This window comes from Squalius cephalus (genome assembly GCF_949319135.1).
Source record: "Squalius cephalus genome assembly, chromosome: 3".
NCBI classification, from domain to species: domain Eukaryota; kingdom Metazoa; phylum Chordata; class Actinopteri; order Cypriniformes; family Leuciscidae; genus Squalius; species Squalius cephalus.
In genome coordinates this window covers 19,885,498-19,909,222 of record NC_137124.1, presented here as the reverse complement: position 1 = coordinate 19,909,222, position 23,725 = coordinate 19,885,498, and the positions used below count along the sequence as shown (strand labels likewise).

General features: G+C 36.7%; 1 protein-coding gene across 1 annotated transcript in view; it reads right to left on the bottom strand.

Annotated features, from left to right (window-relative positions):
• Positions 1 to 22,573, bottom strand: part of dok4 (docking protein 4) — a 42,716-nt gene extending 20,143 nt beyond the window's left edge. Inside the window, exon 1 of the mRNA XM_079865333.1 lies at positions 22,272 to 22,573. The gene's annotated coding sequence lies outside the window, so the exon portion shown is untranslated. The remainder of the gene's footprint in view (positions 1 to 22,271) is intronic.
• Between the last annotated feature and the right edge of the window lie 1,152 nt (positions 22,574 to 23,725).

Genomic DNA, 23,725 nt, shown 5'->3' with positions numbered 1-23,725 from the left:
AATTTCTACTATTCAGTATATTTTCATTTCCCCATCCTGTCTTACTACATATAAAAGTTCACAAGTTTTAAGGATGAAAATAAATGATAGTGTTATGCTATCAGTTTCCACTTATCTTTAATCTTGATAAACAGCAATCTTGAGAGTGGCAAACAATAATGAGAGATGAGAGAAATTACAGTGGAATTTCTGGTTTCTATTAGCAAGGGATAAAGCTTTTCAAGACGGAGTACTACGATACTTGCATAACACTTGCATTTTTTCACAGCTGATTAGGACAAAGCGTCAAGCAATAAAAGTTCTCTCTTCCATGTAAATCTGATTTTTGTCACCCAGCCACGGAAAGCGACAGGAAATTTTGTCCGTTACTTGGTTTCCCTTTTTGCATCTTCTGACAGGAAAATTGCCATCGGTCCAAAATCTGTTCTATGTAGCGTAATATTTAACATCAAATACAGTATGTTCTAATTGCCCCTGAAAGGGGCATAAATCTGAAAGATTGTATAAACTATTATGGTTAGATACAGTGTTTACCATACCACTGCCCAATAATATGAATACAAGGCTTTATATTTATATTATTCTCTCAACTTTTAAGGAGGTTTTTTTTAAAGGTCATTTATTTTTTCAAAACCTCATGCCTTAATGCCCTGGGTTGCCCTATATACACATTTGACTAGAGAAAGGCATTGCATTAGGGGGTGGTGGGTGCTTCATTTCAAGGTTGTGGTCAGAGTTGGCAAAACTCCCCTAGGAGGATTAAAGAAGAAAAGAAAGTGAACAGGAGGGTTAGAGGAGGTGCACTGATTGTCAGTTTAGATGAACCCTCACAGTTGGAGTCTATCAGAAGAATAAGTGAACTGAAAATTGAACGTGTTTGCTGTGACTCATACAGACGAGGAGGCCAGTAGCTACAGTGGACAGTGAAATACCAAGTGTGCTTGAGTGAGAGAGAGAGAGACAGAGAGACGAAGCAGCAGAAAGAAAGGTCATTGGTTGCAGTTGTGTGTATTTCAGGGGTCACTTATATTGGCCAGAGACTAAATTTAAGAGGTAAAACGTTTACCAACAGAAAGCTGCTTGGGTTAAAAAGGTGACCACTAAAGTATTGACTATTGATATGTATTTTTTTTAAATTTCACAGAATTTTTCACTACTGTGACTTTACCTTAAAGCAGGGGTGTTTCATCCAAGGAGGCAGTCCCTGCATAAATAAACAAGTAATGAGAACAATAATTGTCAGTACTAAAATAAAAACAAAACATAGCTCATATAGTGTGTAAAGTGACATTTTTATCAAGTAACACTGTCCAGTGGCCACATTAGCAGATAAAGTTTCATAGGAAGGCAGCGTCTCTTTTACCTCCCTTGAGAACATTGCGGTTTCACAGAGGTCACGTGGCATGAATGTGATGGGGGAAAGTGCAGATGAAAAGTCATGGTTAAAAAATATCAAATGAATCTGCAACATGGATTTATACAGAAAAAAAAAAAAAAAAACAAGAGACGGGCTTCCACACGCCACTGGTCTAAAACAAACCTTGTTATTCTTTAACCTTTTGTCCTCCTAGTCTATCATGCCATCTCATAATATCACTTCCCGATAGGAAGACATCCCATTCTCATAAGGTTTCAGTGAAGACATACATTATCTGAAAAGCATTAACACAGTGAGAACGCTTGTTGGAAATCCCAATAGGACACGCTGTTACTTTTCTGCTTCCTGAGGGGTGACAGCTGTGCAGAACACCTAGGGTAACCAGCAGCTGACACGCAACGCAATACATGAATAGAGAAAAGAGAGCGGTTGAAAAGAGCAAATGGATGCAAACCATATACCGTATTAAGATGTTAAAAAATTTGGCACGGAAAGCCCCCTGGTTCAGTTTAATCATTCCCTGCAAGTGCATGTAAGCAATAAGATCTCTATAATCGGTTGTGTTTGGAGTCTTGATAGGCTTATAACATCAGACTCAACCTTGCAGTGTCACCTTATATAAACTCCACGATATGACATTCCATCAGAATGATACTGCCATTCTTCAGTGTTTGCTGGACTGTTGAATATTGAAAAAGAATTTATCGTACTTTTATCATTCTCAAAACTGCACAATCTCTCATACTTTATAGCTTAATTAAAAATTTAAATGGTAGAGAGAATAATTGGAGAAAGAGGAATGAGAAAATGTGCCAGTGACACTTTCATTTTTGTTTTTTTGTGTTTTATCTCCATCATCAAATATTCAACAGTATAACAGAAGCAGCTCATTTAGCCTTTTTGTGGGTCTGGAAATAACAACATCATATAAATGATTTAGTGATGCAAATTGCCTAAATAAAATTCAGAATTGAGTCTACATTGCTTGTCAAAACCATTATGAGCAAGCTGTATCCCTTCCTCTGAAAACAAAATTATAGTGAAATCAATTCAGACTATAGCACAAAAGGGTCAGGCAAGACTTAATGACAGGACCAGCACTAACACAGCAAAGCAAAAGACACTGACTTTCACCGCCTATCGCTAATTAAAGAATTGATCATGATTTAATCGAAAACACTCTTGAAAATCAAACAACATAGATTGGTGAGCGGTGAGCGCAAGCCAAGCACATAAAGGTGATAAATAACTGTGCTCACTCATTTCCCCTATTTTAATCTTTCAAGACAATATTTTAACAACACTGCTTTAGCAAATCTCAAAATAAATATCTGTTTCATACTGTACATTATAAAGTTGTGATGGATAAAATCTCTCATAATATTATATATAAAATATATAATATTATAAAATGATTGATTTTAGTTTTTAGGGTTTTATTTCCAAATTTTTCAAACAAAATAGTACAGACTTAAAATATGAGTAATTTTATTTCATGTTAACGATATATATCACAATATAGTTATTTTTGCTTTAAATAAGGTTTTTATATCATCAAAAAAATGTATACCATTGAAATTTCATAATTCTTATCACCAATTTCAATGTCACAAAAAACGTATACTAATAATAATATTACAAGCAATAGGACAACAAACTACAATAGAACAAAGAAACATACCTATCTGAAAAACTTCAAACACTAGAAATAACAAATACTAGCCTAAATAAATTGTATAAAGTAATCAAATGTACATAAAAACACTATCTTCACAGTGTAAATTAAATATACATTTATTCGTAACACTTTACAATAAGGTTCATTAGTTAACATTAACATTAAATCTTTAATATGTTTGTATTTGTTAACAATAGTTAATGCACTGTGAACTAACATGAACAAACAATGAACAGCTGTATTTCAAGAGCATTGAGAAATGTTTTCTTTTTTTGTTGTTTGATTAACATTAATGACACAGATGCCAGCAGGATCATTAGGCCACTGTCTCATTAAGACCAAATACACGGATCCACTATACTGTTACAAATGCACTGTTTACGTTCACTTAAGACATAAATGATTGTGTTTACGAGGACACTTGCTAAGACTGACATTTTGACACACAAGTATGCGTATAACAGTTGAAGCCCAATTAAAGGGCAAAAAGAATTCAGTTCAGTACTACGCTCTATGAGCAGCGGCTTCATGTGCGCACGTCTCACAGCCCTCAGAAACCATCAGCGCACGCGTATGACGAAATGTGTTCTCTTTTGCTGACGATTGTGTTTCAAAAGTTCAAAATCACTCGTTTTAAAAAAACGCATGCAAACGATAAGCTTTCGTGACCAGGCAGCACAGTAGCCTAGAAATCTAGACTCACCCTAGCGGCAGCAAAATTGCAGCCAGGGTAGTCTAGCAACTCTCCGTTGACTTTCGGAGCTGTAAAAACCTAAATTGGGTCAGGCCAATCACATCGCGCTTAACATAATGACGACAGAGTTGAGACGGTTCCCTACTACTTGAAAACAAAGAAGAGTTGCTGCTTCTGGCGTACAGTCTTTCAAATCGGCTTTGGCCGCGACTCTGGAGGACTTGGAGTTAAGTTTTTCTTTGAGAAAAGAGCAAAGAACGGCACTTAAGTCATTCTTAAAAAAGGAAGATGTGTTCGTAGTTTTGCTGGCCAGATTCAAAAGTTGAATCTATCAACTAACGTTAGCTCCACTGTTGGGAAAACGCTCTGGTTGGTTGAAGCGCTGTCCTATTGCGTGCAGAGGGAATTTGAAAGACAGCCGTTTATCCCGCCCCTCGGATTGAGCCGTGTCTATGGTGAGTTGCCAGACCTAACATCTTGATGTAGGTCTGGCTTGCCAGGCTAGCAGCACAGCAGCATGCAATAGAGAAGATGGTCCAAAATCTCTACTGGTTGACAAATTTCTACTGGTTAATCGTGTCTACTGGTATATCGCCCACCTCTACTACAGAGAGTAAAATAACTGAAGAGGAAAGAAAGAGTTGGCTTTGCAACACTTCACTTTGCAACCATGCAAATGAAATATAAAGAAAGAAAATACATGAAAAATTGAAAGAGATAATTGAAATCTCATTTGACTTAAGTTAATATTGCTTCTGCAGTATTAACTTGTATTAATATTATCTAAGAAGTCACTTACCCACATAATTGTCACAGAATATAGAACTGTTCTATTCATGTCATGCTAAGAGAAGGTCAGGAGTGAGAGAACAACATTGTTGAAAATACATTTTAACAAACTAAATTTAACAAGAGCAAAAATGAGGTGAAGAGGTAAATGAGGTAAAAATGGCTGAGCAAAATAAAGAGTGGAATGGAATTCAAGAAACGTAAAAGAGAAACTCTCTTTTGTGGAGTTTGTCATTCATTTATCGTTCAAGGACGATGGATTTCTCTTGAATGGACTTTTTTTGTGGTTTTCATCCACATTGTCAGCACAGTCAGAGTTACTCAGAGCCTGTGACATGACCCCTACCACTAGGTAAAGGAAAACGAGGAGAAAAAAAGAGGGAATGGGAGGGATGGGGCTGAGGGGACGACAGGACGCAGTGGGGTCTCAGCTGGCTTCATGATTGGCCGATTTCATCTCCTGTGGTGCTGCAACTTATGTGCAAACCACCTCCACACCTGACTGTCTGCATGTGTGGGTCAGCTTTTGTCTGCCACAAGGATAGTAAAACCTGAAATCACCTACATTGTGGAGACTGGCCAACAGCTCCCATGAGGAAAATGACTTAATAAATACACTAAATAATCTCTTAATGAAAATGTATATGAAAATGGATCGAGAATACCATTAGCTCAGCATAAAAACAATAGAAGTCAATGGAAAGCCCCCACCGCAGTGCACATTCTAATGAAGTATATTAAATCCACTGCATACATATCTGCACTCGAACCCAATTTCACACTGAATTAAAGGGCTTTTATTGCTGTCTGACTACCTAAGGAGGGTGCAAGGACATGTCCCAGTCTCCCTCCACCTCTGTCTTACCATCATTCTGTCCTTTTTATACTCTTAATCCAGCTGACATATCTCACATAAAGCCCTCCATACAACCCACAAGGCCAACATTGTCCTTTCAGGCTCTGCCACAATGACATCCAAAATCACTCATTCAGTTAAAAGAGTAGTTGATGCCTTTTAAGAGTGCAAAATGTTGTGCAGTGCCAGGCTGTGGAAAAACACAGTTGCATTGGATTTGCAGAGAACCTGAAATGAAAAAAAACTATGCTGTGCCTACTATATTGGATCTCACAGGAACGACGCAACACGCTTATGTGACAAAAAAAAGGTTTTACTGTCACTATTGCTTTGTTACAGATCGTTTGATATGTACAGATTATGTATACATGTCTAACCAAAATGTATATTTTTCTGATATGTAATGATTCATATATTCAATTATATATAGAGATCAATCAAAGAACGCTCCCTTTACAATCGCTGGAACTGTCAATCAAACCGCCTGAGTGTTCTCGACTCTCGCTAAAACTCCCGTTAGAATCAATGAATCTCTTATTTACAATGTGTTTGCACTGTTAGTTATGATGAAAGCATTAGTTAGTGTGCAGAACTCGAGTTACAATGATGAGGTCACTGCATTCATGCGCTCAACATGTCTGTGATTGGCTACAATGCTCATCCACTGCAACATTTCGTGCCACGATCAATCTAAAATATAATGCTATAATCTACACTTTTCACGATTAGTAATCTGATTTAGATTAGATTAGAACTGTAATAGTAAAAACGTGCTAAAAGTTTTTGAGAGAATTCCACATATAATACTTAGCTATTTCATATGCAAAGATGTTAGCCAATCAAAGCAGTGGGCGTTACTTACACTGAAGTCTCACAGCAGACACGCCCCCTTAAAACAGAGCGTTCAAATCAAAGGGCTAAAATCAGGGTATAAAAAAGGCCTGTTATTTTTAAATTATGACCATTTTTGATGTAAAAAATCATACCAACATTATAAGTGTACCCCAGGAAACATAAAATAAGAAAATAATACAGTTCAATACCCCTTTAAGGGGTGTGAGGGGTATGGCATATTCATCATTCATGGATACAACGTGTATTTGGCACCATTCATGTGTCAGCAAAAATGTACTTTATGCAATAGTGAAAATACACTATACCGAATCTGTGCATTTTTTTTTTCATTTAGATGTTTATTCTTGTAATGTATTTCCTCTTACACATTTAAGTGATTAGAGCTCCTGTAAACCAGATGAATTTATGATCACACTTGGCCAATAAAGGTCTAACAGTTTCTGAAAGTGAAAATAACTAACTATTATTCTTCTCTTTTTATTCTACCTCAAAATCCACTGCATTTAGCTACATCAACAGTTTAACTCTTCCTCTAGAAATGCCAAAAAAGCACAAAATCAACATCAATTTTAGGATCAACAAAGCTAAACACACCACCTACACACAAGTGTTAATACACACTGCCACATACATAAGTGAATGAGACCATTGATATCGCAACAGTATTATAAACAAGTTCGATTTGGGTTACACTTTATTTTAAGGTGACATAGTTACATTGTATTTACTCAAATAAGCACGGAGCGGGCACGACCATTCATTTACATGACAGTGGGTGGTCTCTTGGTTTCCCATGTTCCACACCAATATATTGACCAGGCCTTTAAGATTATCAGTATTGAATGAAAACTCACAGATTAAATAGCGTCTGATTAAAACAAAGTGGTTATAGAAATTCACAACATATCAGGACATTATTGGTTTTCTTGTGGTATTTGTGATTGTTTTTTTTTTTATATGTTCATATTGGGCATTTTTAAGCTGATATTAATATTATACACACATTTAAAGAGGCGATTTCTTTAAGACTTTTTCTGGAGCGCTTTTATTAATTATCACATATTACAGTTTTCATCTCAAAATCAAAAGTTGCAATGTACATTGGTTTGACATTGAAAAATGTTGAAGTTTTTAGTGGTTTACAACCATTTTTAACATTGGCCATAACATGACAATTATCAGCATTGGCTGGAACTGTTTTAAAATAATTTTAGGGACTTTTCAGTCAATATTGTGTCAAAAAAGTGCTCATTTAAATTCAACAATTTGTGAATAGGCTATCTTATTTGCTTTTTTGACATTTATACGGTACTTTGAAAATGTCTTAGGCATGTTAGATTTTTCACCATTTATATGTTTAATATCTTTGCTTTTGCTATGTCATTGGGAAATATCAGTTTATATTTCCAAACTTTCATTTTGACATTCATTGTAATAACCCAGTGAATCAGCTTGTTTTTGAGATTTTGGTTGACTTTTGCACAAGACTGCATATTGGCATTATACTCTCAAAATATTGTTTTGTACCACAAGAAAACAACAACAACAACAACAAAAAACTATTTTTACCTTTTAGTAACCAGCTTACAACCAATAATCAGAAACGACATGCATATCACAACACTCAGAGAAATATAAATGTACCACACAATTCAGTGAAATGAGATGGAAGAAACAGTCTTTCTGAAATCACATTGAGTAGCGCCACTTTTCTTCAGAACAGACGGGAAAAGGCCGAACAATAATCAAGAAACGGGCTGCAATGCTGATGAAAAAAAGATGAATAAGAAGAGAAAAAAAGGAATAGACAGCTTGAGGGACAGAACGAAGACGCCTCACTCTAGTTTATACGCCCTGATTTTGACCTCTTGTGGAAAAATTCCAGACTTTACTTCTGCATAGTCCTAACAACAATCTCAAACAAACACACAGATACACACAGACCCCCAGAACTAAAGCACAAGCAGATGAGACATGATGTCTGCAAACTTCTATCTAACAAAGATAACAGAGCAGCTATAAACACAGACAACTGGTTTCAGCACCCCTCCTACAGCCTGACGCGACACTTTGTCTCCAGTCCTTTTACCAGATTGACAAAGATAAAGCAAACAAAACACACAAGTATGCAAATACACACTCATTGTAAAAGCAAGGAAGATTTATTACACAGAGACACTTATGCTTGTTCATGCACTTGTTTCTGGCAAGATAATAATCAGAATATGATGAAAGGAAAGAATTATTTTAAAAATAATTATTGATTCCCTTGCTTGGGTATATGGGAATAAGGAAAAGAAAATTGACAGGTTTAAGTATTTTGAAGTGAATTTTCAGCTTTGGAAGGTTTTCCAGGCATGCACATTCCCCAACATTTACATGACTGATAAGTAGGGTCAGGGTGATATTTGGAGGATTAATCTCAGCCTCGCAGTTACAGTATTACCTAAATTAGGTCTGTCCATTTAATGCATTCATTTAGTGGGATTACTTCTAAAACTAAAAAACAATGCTATAAAAAAAAACTAATTTAACTAATTATGCCTCGTGGCAAGTTCTGTTATAAGGAATTTTCCTACAGTTATACTGGAGCAATTCATGCTTGAAGCATCACGTCCATGTATTTGTCCAATCAGCACTGAATGGGTAAGGAGCTGTTCACTAAAGACACATTTCTCCATTCAACTGGATGGTCAGCAACATAACGGAACAGAATGCAGGAGTCTCGAGAAACGTCTTTTAAATACTCAATTACATTTAATTTAAAACACAGTGGTTGCCAAGTCTGCCTCAGATAGAAGGACAAATTCAATGTGGATTGCTGTGGACTGTACGCCAGTGATTGGCTTCAGTGATATGGAAATAAAACAAAATATATGCAGTTTAAGGCCAATTATTATAATGTCTATTCAATGATTTTGAAAATGTTTTTATTAACTGTGATTACTTTTATGCATTTGGCAACTGCATTGTATTGAAGGTATAGATTTTTATCAATTCATGCATTCCTTGGGATTCAAACCCATGACCTTTCTGTTGTTAGCGCCATGCTTTTACTGTTTTACATACAGGAATGCTGTATTTGAATAAGAATTTGATTAGTTACAACTAACCATACTAATTTGATTAATTATATGCTAATGCTTTATAAAGAATAATCTATTTTTAATTCTAATTTGATTAGTCAAAATATGTATTGAATTACAATTTATATTATAATATTTGATATATTTATATCGATTGGCAGCCCTAATTTAAGTTGATAATTTTCTCAAGATCATGAGAGACAAGAGAAAAAAAAAAGCGAGACATGAACCTTCAGTGTTTGTGTGCGTGTAAGAAAGTGAAGTTTTGAGTTGAGAGCGAGATCTTATTGAGTTGAATTCCAGTTATTGAATGAGAATGAAAAGGCTCACACAGCAACGTCTATCACGAGTGGCTGTCTGGTTTCCGACACTGTGCAGAGCCAGAGCCCATCTGACTTCAAGTGTCTCTCTTGTCTTAGACAGCCTCCAAAAAATGCACACACACACTCTTACACATACACACTTTCAAATCTCCCAAACACTGCTTCAGAGCAACAACAAATAAAAACATTTAATTCATAAAATTCCCTCAGGCATAATAGGAGAGGAAAAGATGTAGTTTGCTATCATCTGAGAGACATTTATTGGTTTTTAACTTTATAGGGCTTTTTTATGCCTGTGAACCATTAAACACATTTAAACATTTTTAATTCTGCAGAGCAAAGAGACGTTTCAATAACATGCAAGCCTATCCCGGTCCTCCTACTCTCCTTAACAGCACTCCAGTGTATAGACATTACATATAAATAGTGAGGGATGAGAAAGTGTAAAAGCAGTCACTGTGTTGTGTAAGAAAGAAATGAGAGATCTTGTTTGGCCATTTAATATTTCCAGCTCCAAACATCATTTTTTTCTGTTTCGTTTTACAAATTGCTGCCACACCACAGCAAACTTTTTCCTGGTGCCACAGTAAAAACAAACACTGAGGTGTTTACACAGGTTTGCGTGTGAGTGTTTGAGAGCTGCACTATTCTGGATTCTGAATTCTGAATTCTTAGGACTCTCCCACAATTCTGAATAGACAACTAAACAAAAAAACATGTAATTTACTAGAGATTCTGATAAAATGTTAAATGCTGTAGTCTTTAAAAAAAAAAAAATTATTCATTTGAATTAATTATTTACAAAAATTGGTTTGAATGAACGATTCAATGACTCACTCAAAGAGTTTACTTGTTTCATTACTGGATGAATCAGTGTTTTTGAACGAATGTTTTAAATGTCTTGATTCAATGACAAATACATTTTATGGCAGTCACTGGTCCCACTTTATATTAAGTGTCCTTAACTACGATGTACTTACATAAAAAAAGAATGTATTTCTTGTGTTCAAATTTGAATAGCAAAACACTTTTTCTGCTACTGAGTTGGGAGACTGGTAAGGTTAGGGACAGGTTTGGTGGTATGGGTAGGTTTAAGGGTGGGTTGAGGTGTAAGGGAAGGGTCAACAGTGTAATTATAGATGTAATTACAGAAAGTAATTACAGCTGTAGTTACATGCAGGTATTTTCAAAATATAAGAACAATGTAAAAACATGTATGTACACAATAAGTGCATTGTATCAAATGATTAATTTCAATGTTAGTACATAGTAGTTAGAGACACTTAATATAAAGTAGGACCCAGTCACTCCTCCCCACCTACTGGTGGAATGATGTAATGATAAAAAAATGTTTTGCAGCTTCAAAGTACTTTCAAAAGGTGTTTTACTCTATTTTGATCGCAACCTTAGACATTAGTGTTTATATCCGAACTATAAACTTTTATCCCAGTACTGCAAATACTGAGCTGGACTGAAGATTCCAGTCCAATCATCCAGTAGCACTAAATGATTTTAGGCCAGTTGCTCTGACTTCCTTAGGTGATGAAGAGTTTTGAAAGATTGCTGAAAAAAGAGCTTCTTACAAAGGTACAAGATTCCCTTGACCCTCTTCAGTTTGCTTATGGGCCCAGGTGTGGAGTAGAGGATGCTATGGCCACTCTGTTCAATTTGGTACTTAGAAGGAAGTAAGACTCATGCTAGAATTGTATTTGTTGATCCGCTTTTAATACGTAGATAGGCTTTTGAGCTTTAGTTTTAAGGGTGAATGGGTGTTTGTCAGAAGTGTTGTATTCATCCACAGGGTCCCCTCGGGATTGTGCCCTTTCTCCACTCCTGTATATTTTATACACTGATGATTGCAGGAGCAGGCATGACAATAGATTTATTATAAAATTTGGATCCAGAAATCCAGATCAACTATTAAAGAGCAGGAGGTTGTTGAATAATATAAGTATTTGGGATGTGTGATTGATAAGCTGAATTTTAATGTAAATATGGAGACGATTTGTAAAAAGGGCCAGCAACGTCTACAGAGAGAAGTTTAACATTGATCGGTCCTTGATTATTTTATTTTACAAATCTTACATTGAGTCGGTTTTAACATTCGCTGTTATGCTGGTAAGGCAGTCTTAGGGTGATGGCAAAAATAGTTAATACTAGTAGTAAGATTTTAGGAATTCAGCAGAGTCACCCATCCTGTTTAATCGCCAGGTAGTTACAGTAGAAAAGCCCAATCCATCTTAATGGTTAGTTCCCTTCCTCTCTACTCTGAGTTTCAGTTTTTATCCTCAGGATCTCGGTTAAGATTTCCCTCTGTTAGGAGTAACAGGTACAAACATTCCTTTATTCCTACTTCTATTTCTCTGTTAAATTTGGGCATGGGGGGAGTAGGTGGAAGTAGGTTGTTGTTTGGGCCTGTCATTGTCTTGTGTAGTTTATTATGTAATTTTTAATGTATTGGAAATTGTCTTCTTTTGTATGCTGGTCTTGCTGTAAAACCAATTGCCCTTCAGGGACATAAACAAAGAAAGAAAGAAATAATGTGGTTGAAAAGACTGTTTGTGAAGCTGTTTCATACCAATACATGACAACTGCTCTCTCTGGGTCAGCGGCAGCATCAACACAGATTTGAATGTTTGCTGTGATCGCACTTGTAAAAGGTTAAGACATAGCCGAATTGATGTCAACTAAGAATAGGATTGTGTGGGTGTTTGAATCAAGATTGTAATGTTTCAATTCAATTGTGCAGCTCTAGAGTGTTTTGAGGCATCGGAAATGTAGGAAGAGTTTACTATACAGTATAAGAACATTAATATCTGAACCGCCTGTAATTGAACAGCAAGTAACAGATTATCGCAAGTTATTTAGGCTCAAATGTACCTGGGCTTACTACAATTCAAGAAAATGTCATTATACATGGAAAAAGAGAACAATTCTACACAATATTTACAACCCTTCGTTTTCATTTGTTAGCCATGGCTTTATCTTTGCCCTTTTTCCTAATCTCGATCTCATGACTGCACTTCTGACACAAAGAAACCAATTTCGACAGAAACCATCTCCGCTTCGTTCTGTTTAGCCTATTCTCATTGGAAAGAACTAATGAAGGGGCAAATGAAGGTGTTATGACAGCCTAGAATTTATCACGTCATCGCACAAACAGCATGAGATGAATGAACAAAGAGGTGACAGCGAGAAAGAGACTTGGACTCAGAGAGAAACAGAGAGAGAGAGAGAGAGAGAAAGCATATTTCAGATGAATCCAAATCCCCAGCATTGTTGTCACACAAAGCAGGCATTTGGCTAGGTCATTGGCTTCGTGGAGCTGCCAATGTGGAGCTGAGGTAGTCTGTCTGAAGTCTCTCTGTCGCTTCCTTTTCTCATCTCTGTGAGCATTTTGCTTTGACAGTTGAGACAGCTCAGTCTAGATTTATTAATTAAAATCGCCTTGTACACAAAGTACATGCCTCTACCAGTCATGTATTTATGATCAAGCTATGAATAAGTCAAGAATACTGAGGCAGGCCAGCTCAGATAGCAAATTCCAAGGGACATTTTTAGTTAACTAAGCTTAATGGAAGAGTTATCCTTTTGTCGGCTCTACGGGGAGGATGAGTGAAGGCAGAGGTTTGTAGGGCACTTTGTGAGACTGCAGAGAAGCTGCTGATGAGTCAACGGCTGGTTTCACTCTCACAGAGCATCAGCCAAACGCCTTGAAAGACACCTCAATATAACAACTTTTCCCTCGGTGCATTTCTACAGTCAAGTTTCAAACTTTTTTCTGAGGTTCTTGGCACCACTGCAACATGTTCAGCCGCTGCCAAACTAGAAACTGCCAAAGTATGTCAACTTGTTTTTTATGATATCTTTCTTTTATGAATGAAGAGTTTTTATTGTTGGAAATCAAAAACATATGTTTATAAATAGCACAACATTATACAAGAATAATAATAAAAGATTATGACTTAATTGCACATGCGCACACATGGACAATGATGACAAAAAACATTAAAAAGACAATAGTACATAATGGGGTTTTTAGTGCCTCTTTTCCATTACAAAAAAAAGTTGCAAAAATGTAATGGAATAAGACAGGTATACCATGGTAACTCTTTATAGGCAAAAATTTGCTTGTTTAGCCAAAATTCTGTTTCATCTATTATGCAATATTTTACCCAATAATGCCACTTGAAGAAAGAACAAGCATAATCTCTGAAAAAATATTATAATAGGCTATCTAGAATTTGTTTAGTAATTCTAAACATTATAAAAAATTTAAAATAATAAAATTATAAACAAAGTAAAATGTATGATTTTGGGCAGTAATTTACATTTCGGTGCATTACTACTCCATGGTATTTTTACAATGGTATGCTAATGGTATACTCAAAAAAAACAAGAAAAAAACGTAGTATTGGAATGTCCAAACTGGTACTTTTTTTGTCAATAGTTTAATGATTGTAAGTAATGGTTGCTGAATGTTCTACTAATCTGTTTTTGGTCACACTTTAGATAAGGTCCAATTCTCAATATTAACTAACTATAAACTATGACTTTTGCCACAATAAACTTTATTAATAGTTAGTGAGGTAGTTGTTAAGTTTAGGAATTGGGTAGAATATGGTCATGCAGAATAAGGCATTAATAAGTGCATTATAAGTGCTAATAAACAGCCAATATCCTAGTACTATCCATGCTAATTAGCAACTAGTTAATAGTGTGAATGGGACCTTAAACTAAAACTTTCTTTTTCAGGTAGCTCTGATGAGTTTGGCAACAAATTAGTCATGGTTTCCAAGAATCTCTCTCTTACTCAAACAGAGTTTTTGTCTGTCGTTCTTATTCGCTCTCTGTCTCACACAGATGTGCCCTGACAGCCTTGCATGACTGAGGGTGAACAGAGAAAGAGATGGAGAAGATGAAGGAAGCAGAAATGAGACAGACAGATCGAGAGATACAGAAACAAGGGCTGAGGGAGGATGTCAGAGCTTGGGAGATTGTTCACGTCAGCATTCTGGAGCTTTCTGGCTTTGAAGAGTCTCTCTCATGGCAGGCTGAAGTGACAGGCACGCCTTGTACAGAAAAACGTACAATTTGTTATAAATCAGTGTGTCGGAGAAATGAGGGAAAGATGCATGAGAGAAAGAGAAGAGGAGACATTTACATGCTCATCATTTAGCTTTGTAACGCAGGCTTCAAATGCATCTACTTCACAGCAGCTGATAACAACACCTCAGCTCTAGCCTTATCTGAACCTGCAGCTGTCATGTACAAATTGGTAAAAATGTGTAGAAAATTAAGACACTTTGTGGAAATTGAGGGCAAATTTTTTGGTCATCAGGTTTCTTAAAAATCTTGCCCTGTGACTTGCAGATATGAGTGTCTCGGATTTAAAATTAGGTAGAAAATGGCATAAATGGTCTTTTTCAATTAATTAATTCAAAACTCTGATTCAACACTGCCCTGAATTTTTTTTTTTTTTTTATTAAATTCAGGCTTCAGATTAAAAATCAGGAAATATTTCAATTAATTACATTGAATTTTCATTTTTGTGCATATAATCAAGACAAAATAAATCTGTTCATTTAGTTATTTTTAATAAGCAAGCAAAGTGAAAGAATGTCTTTACATTCAGTAATTTACATTGCTCAATTTACATTAAACATTTTGAATCAAATTAGCAATATGGGCTAACTGGTAGAATCTAAAGATTGAAAAAGATTGAAAAATATATATTTAAAATGAATTACATGTAAAATAATTATACATATAACAAGGTGACAAATGAAACTTGTGCTAAAAAGTAAAGCATATTTTAGGATTATTTTACTGTGCTCAAATAAAATTCAACAGTAGACTTTTATAAGTAAGCTCTGACAGTTTATTGTCAAGCCTGCTTTTATTTGTACAGCACTTTTCACAATTCGTGTTGTGTCAAAGTAGCTTAACAGAAAATGGGAGGGAATTGCACTCTGGCAACAACAAAAAAAGCTTATGTTTAGCTACAAGATGCGAACCAGACTCATCATAAGATGACAAAAAAAGAGATCAAGAAAAAAAAAGATAAAATATAACAGACTCCCACCCCAGGTAACATGAAAAAAGCGACAAAACCATAAACGATTCCCCAACCTGTTGCTAGAGTTCTACCGTGACCCATTATTACTTTAGTTACATAAAGTTAAAAACTCTGAAGAAAAGAGGGCCTATAATGTCAAATTCCGCTCTCATAACTTCCCAGTTGATTTATGAGATGCAGCATAACAGCTGAGCATTAGGGGAAAGAGAGAGAAAGATACAGAGGGAAAGACAGCAGGAAATGCGTTCGCTATTCATTTGTTACAGAGGGAGTGCACGAGGGTGCAACTTAGACACAAAAACAAGCCGCAAGCCGCATCTCTATCTCTGTCATAAATTATGGATGTTGTCTGATGTCTCCTAACTGCTGTGAGGCTCTCAGGGGGTCTTCTCAGCGGCAGAAGAGCTGAACTTATAATGTAGAGCCTTCCCCTCTCAATGTCAGCTCCAGCACAGGGAGTGCCGTTCAAAAGCACGGGTCATGGACTGGTGCAGCAGTGGTAAAACATTACTGGAAGATCAGCACACTTTATTCATTGTATGCATACAGTATGCTTTACGTTATAATTAGTAGTCCTTGCTAAGGCAAATATCACTATAACTATTGCACAAAACTTTTTATGCTTTAATGTCAACATGTGAGAAGTGCCGGTATGCGGGAAAAAGTGAGGGTACGTACGCTACAGATTAAAATATAGAAGTGCCAGTACTGGTTACCACTCAGAACACACAATAGTATCACGGTGATGAGTTTGAAACGGCCATGAATGAAGGTAAAGTTTTATAAGAAAATGCAATCAGAAGTGTTGTACCCTGGGCCTGGCAAGAGCATTATAATTTGGTAGACTTTGATGACATTTTAAAGGAGAACTCCGGTCAATTTTAACATTGAGCTCATTTTTTTGTAAATTTGGAGTGCTGTCAGTACAGAGAACAACGACAAAAATCTGTGTTGCCTACACCGTGTTATCCTCTTTTTAAAATTTGCACCCTGTTGACTTCAATGGGGCAAGTTTTAAACCTGCTTTTAGCCTCTTAACATCCTTGATGTGTCATTACAAGTGCACAGCCATGTGAGTGATTCCTTCAGAGTGAACGCGGGTGAATCTGACTGCAGTAGATGTGAAAGATATGCATAAAAATGATGTTATTTCAGCCAGCGCACATACCTATATTTACATCCTGTTTTCGGTTGAAGTCCACAGTAGTCGATTGTCGAGTTCGGGCGCATGATCGTACGTACTAAACCTATGCGCGTGAACTCGACAATCGACTACTGTGGACTTCAACCGAAAACAGGATGTAAATACAGGTATGTGCGCTGGCTGAATAAACATCATTTTTATTAATATCTTTCACATCTACTGCAGTCAGATTCACCCGCGTTCACTCTAAAGGAATCACTCACATGGCTGGGCACTTGTAATGACACATCAAGGATGTTAAGAGGCTAAAAGCAGGTTTAAAACTTGCCCCATTGAAGTCAACAGGGTGCAAATTTTAAAAAGAGGATAACACGGTGTAGGCAACACCGATTTTTGTCGTTGTTCTCTGTACTGACAGCACTCCAAATGTACAAAAAAATGAGCTCAATGTTAAAATTGACCGGAGTTCTCCTTTAAAGCATCACTGTTTATAATTAGCTGGTCCTTTACATTAACTAACCCAGTGACAATATAACTTTCAACACAGGAAGCACTGACATAAACAGGAAACTGCTGTTCGGCAAATCCTCTTACAGCAGAGTCAGCTGATGAGACCGTTGAGAAATAACATTATGAAAGCTTTATTGAAGCACTATATTCAGCTGGAACATACAGTATAGGCTTAGACATGCACTATAACACAATATTAAACCTGGATATACAGACATACAATATAAAAACACTATATTCAGCTGGACGTTTAGACAACCACTAAATATATATTGTACAGATGGACATACCATTGGATGTATAGATACACTGTCTGCGTGTTAGTTGAATGGTGAAATTTGGAAAAAAAGTATTATCAGTTCAAGATCAAATCAACAAATGGCACAAGACAGAAGGAGAGGGGAAGAGAGGCTACTTGTCCTATATGGTGTGCTGTACTTAGGCACAAAATCACAAACCCACACTTTATCTCTCTCTCTCTCTCTCACACACACACACACCCAAACACACATACAATGTCACAAAGCTCATTTGGTCCCTCAGCTCCCTCACCTCTGTCAGGGTCACAGCCATTTACTCGGTCCCATCCATCAGCACAGACTACACATGATCGTTACGCACACACCCACCCTCACAAACACACACAGCTCTTAGCCTCAGATATGTTCTCACAAACACCAATGAACACATTCGCATGTAGAAACATGTATTTGTTGAATTAATTCAATTATGAATTACATGAAATACCGAAATTTTGCAAAAAAGTAGTAGTTTGCATCACTGAATACTACCGTTGGTCGTTTCCCATTTTTATTGTAAAACAGTTGTCAAACATGAAATGTTTAGCTGCTTACATCTTACCACGCACACTTTCTGGTAAGATGACCGATAAGATGATTGGTATTTTTGCTCAGCTTGAGTGAACAGTATATACTGTATTGTATATATATCCCGCCTTCTTTGATTTGAGACTAAAAGCAATTTGGCTGTAAGATTCTTTGATTATCAATTATTTATTATTAAATGTATTGATATTTATGAAGAGCTTTAACCAATATATTAAGCACGTGCATAATTATCTAACACTGATGATAAACTAAATCCTATTAAAATCATCTGCTGAAGATACAGATATTCGTACATGTGTTAACTTTGTCTGAAGTGCTCACGGACTAGCTTTGAGTTTGAACATTCCAATATGGTGGATAGCTTACGTATGGTGGCCCATAGAAAAAGTTGCTGCTAATAAGGCTCTATGTATATCTATGATCATAACAACAAACACAGCAGTGTGTAATGGAGTGCAGCATAGTAACCATTGGTAGGTAGAATTTAGCCATATATGATTATTGGGGGTGGGCTCATCCCCCCCTGTCGAAACCCACTCATAAACTCTGAGTAAAGACCACTTTGCAGTCGCAAAGCATATTTTGACACCTTTAACCCTGTTAAACCCTCAAAACAAAGCATATTTTCAAAACCCAAAAGCTTCAATTCTTAATTTAAAAAAAACATAACGTTGAAATCCCTTGTGTTATGGAAATGCCGTGCATTTCAGAGTACGTGCACTTCGATAAACAACACCAAACTCTTTAAATATGCCGCTCAGACATGACAAACAGCAGTGTAGGGAGTCTGTGGCGCATATGTATGCCAAAGCTCTGGGGAGGGGAACAGAAATCCAAACAAATCAATGCAGGCCGTGCCCCGGAGAGACGGGAGCCTCCACCACCGCCAATTACTGCAGCGCAGAAACAAACACAGTGGAAGTGAACTGGAAGAGAAGGCAAAGTCTGCTGCTAGCAGGTATAGCTGTAGTTTTGCATGTGCGTGAGGCCGAGGGAGGGGAAGAGGGGGGTCTGGATAGACTCACACAGGCAGGTTTGCTGGGTCTGGCAGTGCAGGCAGGCCACTCTGTAATTTACAGAGGTGGAATGCAGCATGCAGCCGCGGGTGCTAATTACAGAGTGTTCATCTCTCTCTCTCTCTCTCTTTCTGACTGTGAGCCAGCCGACCAAAACCAGCCGACTCCCACACTGCTCCGCTGTCAGCTGCAACCTTCAGACAAAATGCAGAAGTGCACGCACACACACACCAGGACAGCTGTTTGGATAACATCTATGACTCAGGTGACTATCCACTCTACAAAAAGCCCACATAAAGGTTTAATAGTATGTAAAGAGCATTGTAATAGACCCCATTACAAAGCCACTGGAAATGGACTGCCAGTACTTATAAGGCTATTCATCTCTCTTGACTGGAATCTTGTTCTGTTATGTTTTTTTTTTTTAGCAGCTACTGGTCAGGTCATATAGCATGCTCTCTTGGATGGCACCGATCTCTCCTGTCATGGCATGTGTATTGATGCCTTTCTTCATAGTGAACGAATTCATCGAAATCCATCCATTTGTGTCTCAATTATTCACACATATGCAAGCACACTCCCATTACCAAAGAAGCAAACCCACACAAAAGTATTAAATTCTGCCACATATACATTGTGTACTACGCACCTCCACACCAACAGTGTCCATTCTGCCCACTAATCGTATTGCGTTTAATTACATGAGTTGGATTATACTGGAGAAACCCAAGGTCAGCAGGACAAGAGCCTAGACTCACTTAGGGAAACATCCACCCCCTCAGTGGTCAAATTCAGCGTTACAGCTTTTTAGATGTGAACGAGACTAAAATTAAGAAAGCAGAGAGAAAAGGATGGAAGACCAACTGTTTTGTGCATGAGGTTTTGCCAGACCTCATTCACTGCGATGAAGTGCTAATTCCAGTACTTGCTGTCTCATGCAAACATGGTTTGCTTACTTGCTAATGTCTTTTCTAAATACGATTATAGCCTATTAATGCTTCTGTTGCAAAAATGTTATAGCAAAAATACTGCAAACAAAAATCCAAAAGAAGTGTAACCTCTTCAGTTGACTCAAGTGACAAGACTGACATTTAACTAATGGGCTTCATTCAATCACTACCAAGCATTAAATCAGCAGTCATGTTTAGTTTAAAGGGGTTATAGGTTAATAAGTGTTTATCCACCGTAATCTTTATTGTGCTCGAAAGCAGTTTACCTGTGATAACACCGTCATGGTAATAAGCTATCACATTGACCGATAAGATGATCTTTTTTTTTTTTTTTTTTTACTTTCTATGTTCTCTACAGCCAAGGAGGATTTGCAGACTAATTTATTATGAGCTTTAGTGAAGCTGGTTATGCTCAGAGAGATAAGGCTCAGATTAAACGCTGTCCTTTATCAGCATGCAGCACATTCAAAAGACACTGTTTCAATTTAATTAATTGCCCAGAAGACAAGGTGCAAGGCAATTATTTTCCATACTTAGACATTCGTGTGAAAATATGGACAATAAGGACAGTAAATGGGAACATATCCAGGAACAGAGCTCTTTTTTGCCCCTAGTTGCATCTCAAAATCTACTGTTCTGTCTACCTAGACAGCTTTTTAGGCACCAGATGAGTCAGCTGAGCCAACCCCGCACACGCCTATAAAACCCAAAATATAAATCACTAGATTTAGAGATATAAGCTGTGTCTGAAATCATCCATCCACAAATTCCTACATAGTATGTGGTGGTTATAGGTGCACTATGCCAGCAAGGATGCTGATGAATTCGGATGCTGATGTAGCCATGATCGAGTGAGTCGAGTAGTGCTACCTGATGATGACCCTAGAAAATAATGAATGAATGCCTTTTATTGGCTTGTCAAGAAAAATGGCCCATTGCTACGTAGAAAACAATCAGTCATGAACACCAGCACTGCAACAATATTGCAATTTATATATTATTAATCTTTAATTGAAGTTACTTTTCATATGGATTAGTTAGCCAGAATATGTTAGGTTTTCTTTCTTCTTGCTCTTCTCTAATCGGTTTGTTGTTATCCCAGCCCAGATGATGCCTTGTTTTCTTTTTCATCTGGACTTTTAAGCTAATTTATATATAGAAAAAATATCAATAATGTCCTCTGAGGCCATTTTTATTATATCACATAGTCGTAGAAACTGTTTTTGACATTAGTTAACTATTCTAACTTTTGTTATAATGAAAAGAGACTGCGGAGTGACATTGTGACATGAAAGTAATGCTAGTGTGTTGTCGTAGGTAAGGGTGAAATATCCGGTTAGTCTACTTAAATTTGTCTTGGACAAATGACAGCACACAGAGTGGAATACAACACATACAAATTAGTAGCCTACAGCAGATAATTACCAGTTATTATTTAACATTAATAAATCTTACAATTAAAAATATCAATTGATAGCCTACTGATATGAAAGACTTTTTTGCACAGATTAACTATAAACAATGGGACTCTTCACCGCCTCCTTAGTGGTAGGGCATATAAAATATAGATTACATATTTGATTGCTCATTGACCAATCAGAATTAAGTATTCTAGAGTCATGCAATAAATAAATAAAAACTAGTATGTTAAAAATATCAATAACAACAAAGGCAGTGCATAACACAAACACAGAATTGCCATTTAAAGACCTGGGCATAATCACATAAAAAGCAAGATAATAGGAGCAGTTGAATGGACCTGCAGGTTAATTAGCTATCCTGGGTCTGAAGATGCACTTCTCAACTAAACTATATGCTTCATTTCAAGCACACTCACATCAGACAAACGCAGCATTAATAAAATGGGATGCTGTTGCACAAAAAGTTGATCAAAGGAGTAAAGATGTAGTGATGGACATGATTCAATAAGCAATTTGCAGATAAAAAAATTGCAAATTCAAACAACACCATTCCAAATTACCCCTTTCTTTCTCTAGTATTTTGTTTGTGTGACTGAAGAAGTGATCTCGGCTTCGATACAGCGCATGAACTTTCATAAACCTACCTGGATGATGTTCAGCTGAAGGTGCGGCCCCTTCCGAGAAGACAGCTGCTTTTAAAATGTGAAAATGCGATGTTTTTGCTTGTGCCCTAACAGAAGAAAAAAAAAGACAAACGCAAGTTTTCTTAGAAAAGAAATGTGTTCGGACATTTAGACCTGCGGACAGTATTCCAAGTGACTCTTCTTGGTTGTCGTCTAGGGTTTCGGGACGAGACGCTGTGCAGCGCGTCTGAATCTCAAGCTCTAAACACACACACGGCTGTTTCACTCTCAGCTGTCTGTCTCCAGCTCGCAGACAACAAAAGTCCACCCTTTACCGTAGTGTGTTGAAGAAGAGCGCACACAAAATAACGAATGGGTTTGCTGTTATTTAATTATTTATTCTTTGTCACTAGTTGTCTCCATCAAGAAACATTTCATAATTTGGTAACACTTTACAATGAAGTCTAATTTGTTCTCATTAGTTAATGCATTAGCTAACATAGGCCTAACAAAGGGCAAACTATATTTTAAAGGATTCATTAATCTTAATATCCGTAAAAAAAAAAAAAAAAAGTTTGTTCATGCTAGTTTACAGTACAACAAATGTTAACAAATACAATTTCAAAATTTGAAAATGTATTAGTAAATGCTGCAATTAGAGCCTGTCTAAGCTGTAGAAGTGATGTTCATTGTTCATGTTAACAAATGGAACCTTATTGTAACATACATTTTTTATAATTTATAATTCTTTAAATTATAGAGCTTTATTGTTTGGTCAAATGTATTAATGATAAATTAAATGTTGAGAGAGAACTGTGAAATCTGTAATTGAGAAATCTCTTTTATAAGGCCATTATGGAGACATACACTCTTAAAAATAGATATCAATAGAACCATAGATACTAATAAAGAACTAGAAAAGGGTTCTTTAGATTATTAAAGTGTTCTTCACAATTGAGATAGGATGGTTCTTTTAAAGGAGTGGTATAATGCCCTTTTCACAAAATGTAAAATAAGTCTTTGATGTCCCCAGAGTGTGTATGTGAAGTTTTAGCTCAAAATACCCCACAGATATTTTTATATAGCATGTTAAAATTGTCACTTTTTGAGGGTGAGCAAAAACGCACCATTTTTGTGTCTGTCCCTTTAAATGCAAATGAGCTGCTGCTTCCGGCACAGAGGATGGAGCTTCAACAGCTTGTGTCCTTTTACCTCAGACAGACATGCACTGAAAATTTCAAAAACTTTCAGCCTTTTATGTTCAAACCGGAGTCAGACAATGATAGAGAGACTCAAGAAGAAGAAGTGACAACATGTAGAATGCAACAGGATATTTCTGAATGGTTAGTTGATGAATTTATGTAGGTTATGTAGTTATCTTCTAGTCAATGATTAGCATATTCTGTCATGATAATCTATAAATTGTGTTCCCGGGGGCGGGGCTTTATGTAAATTCTAGGGTTGGTGATGTCACT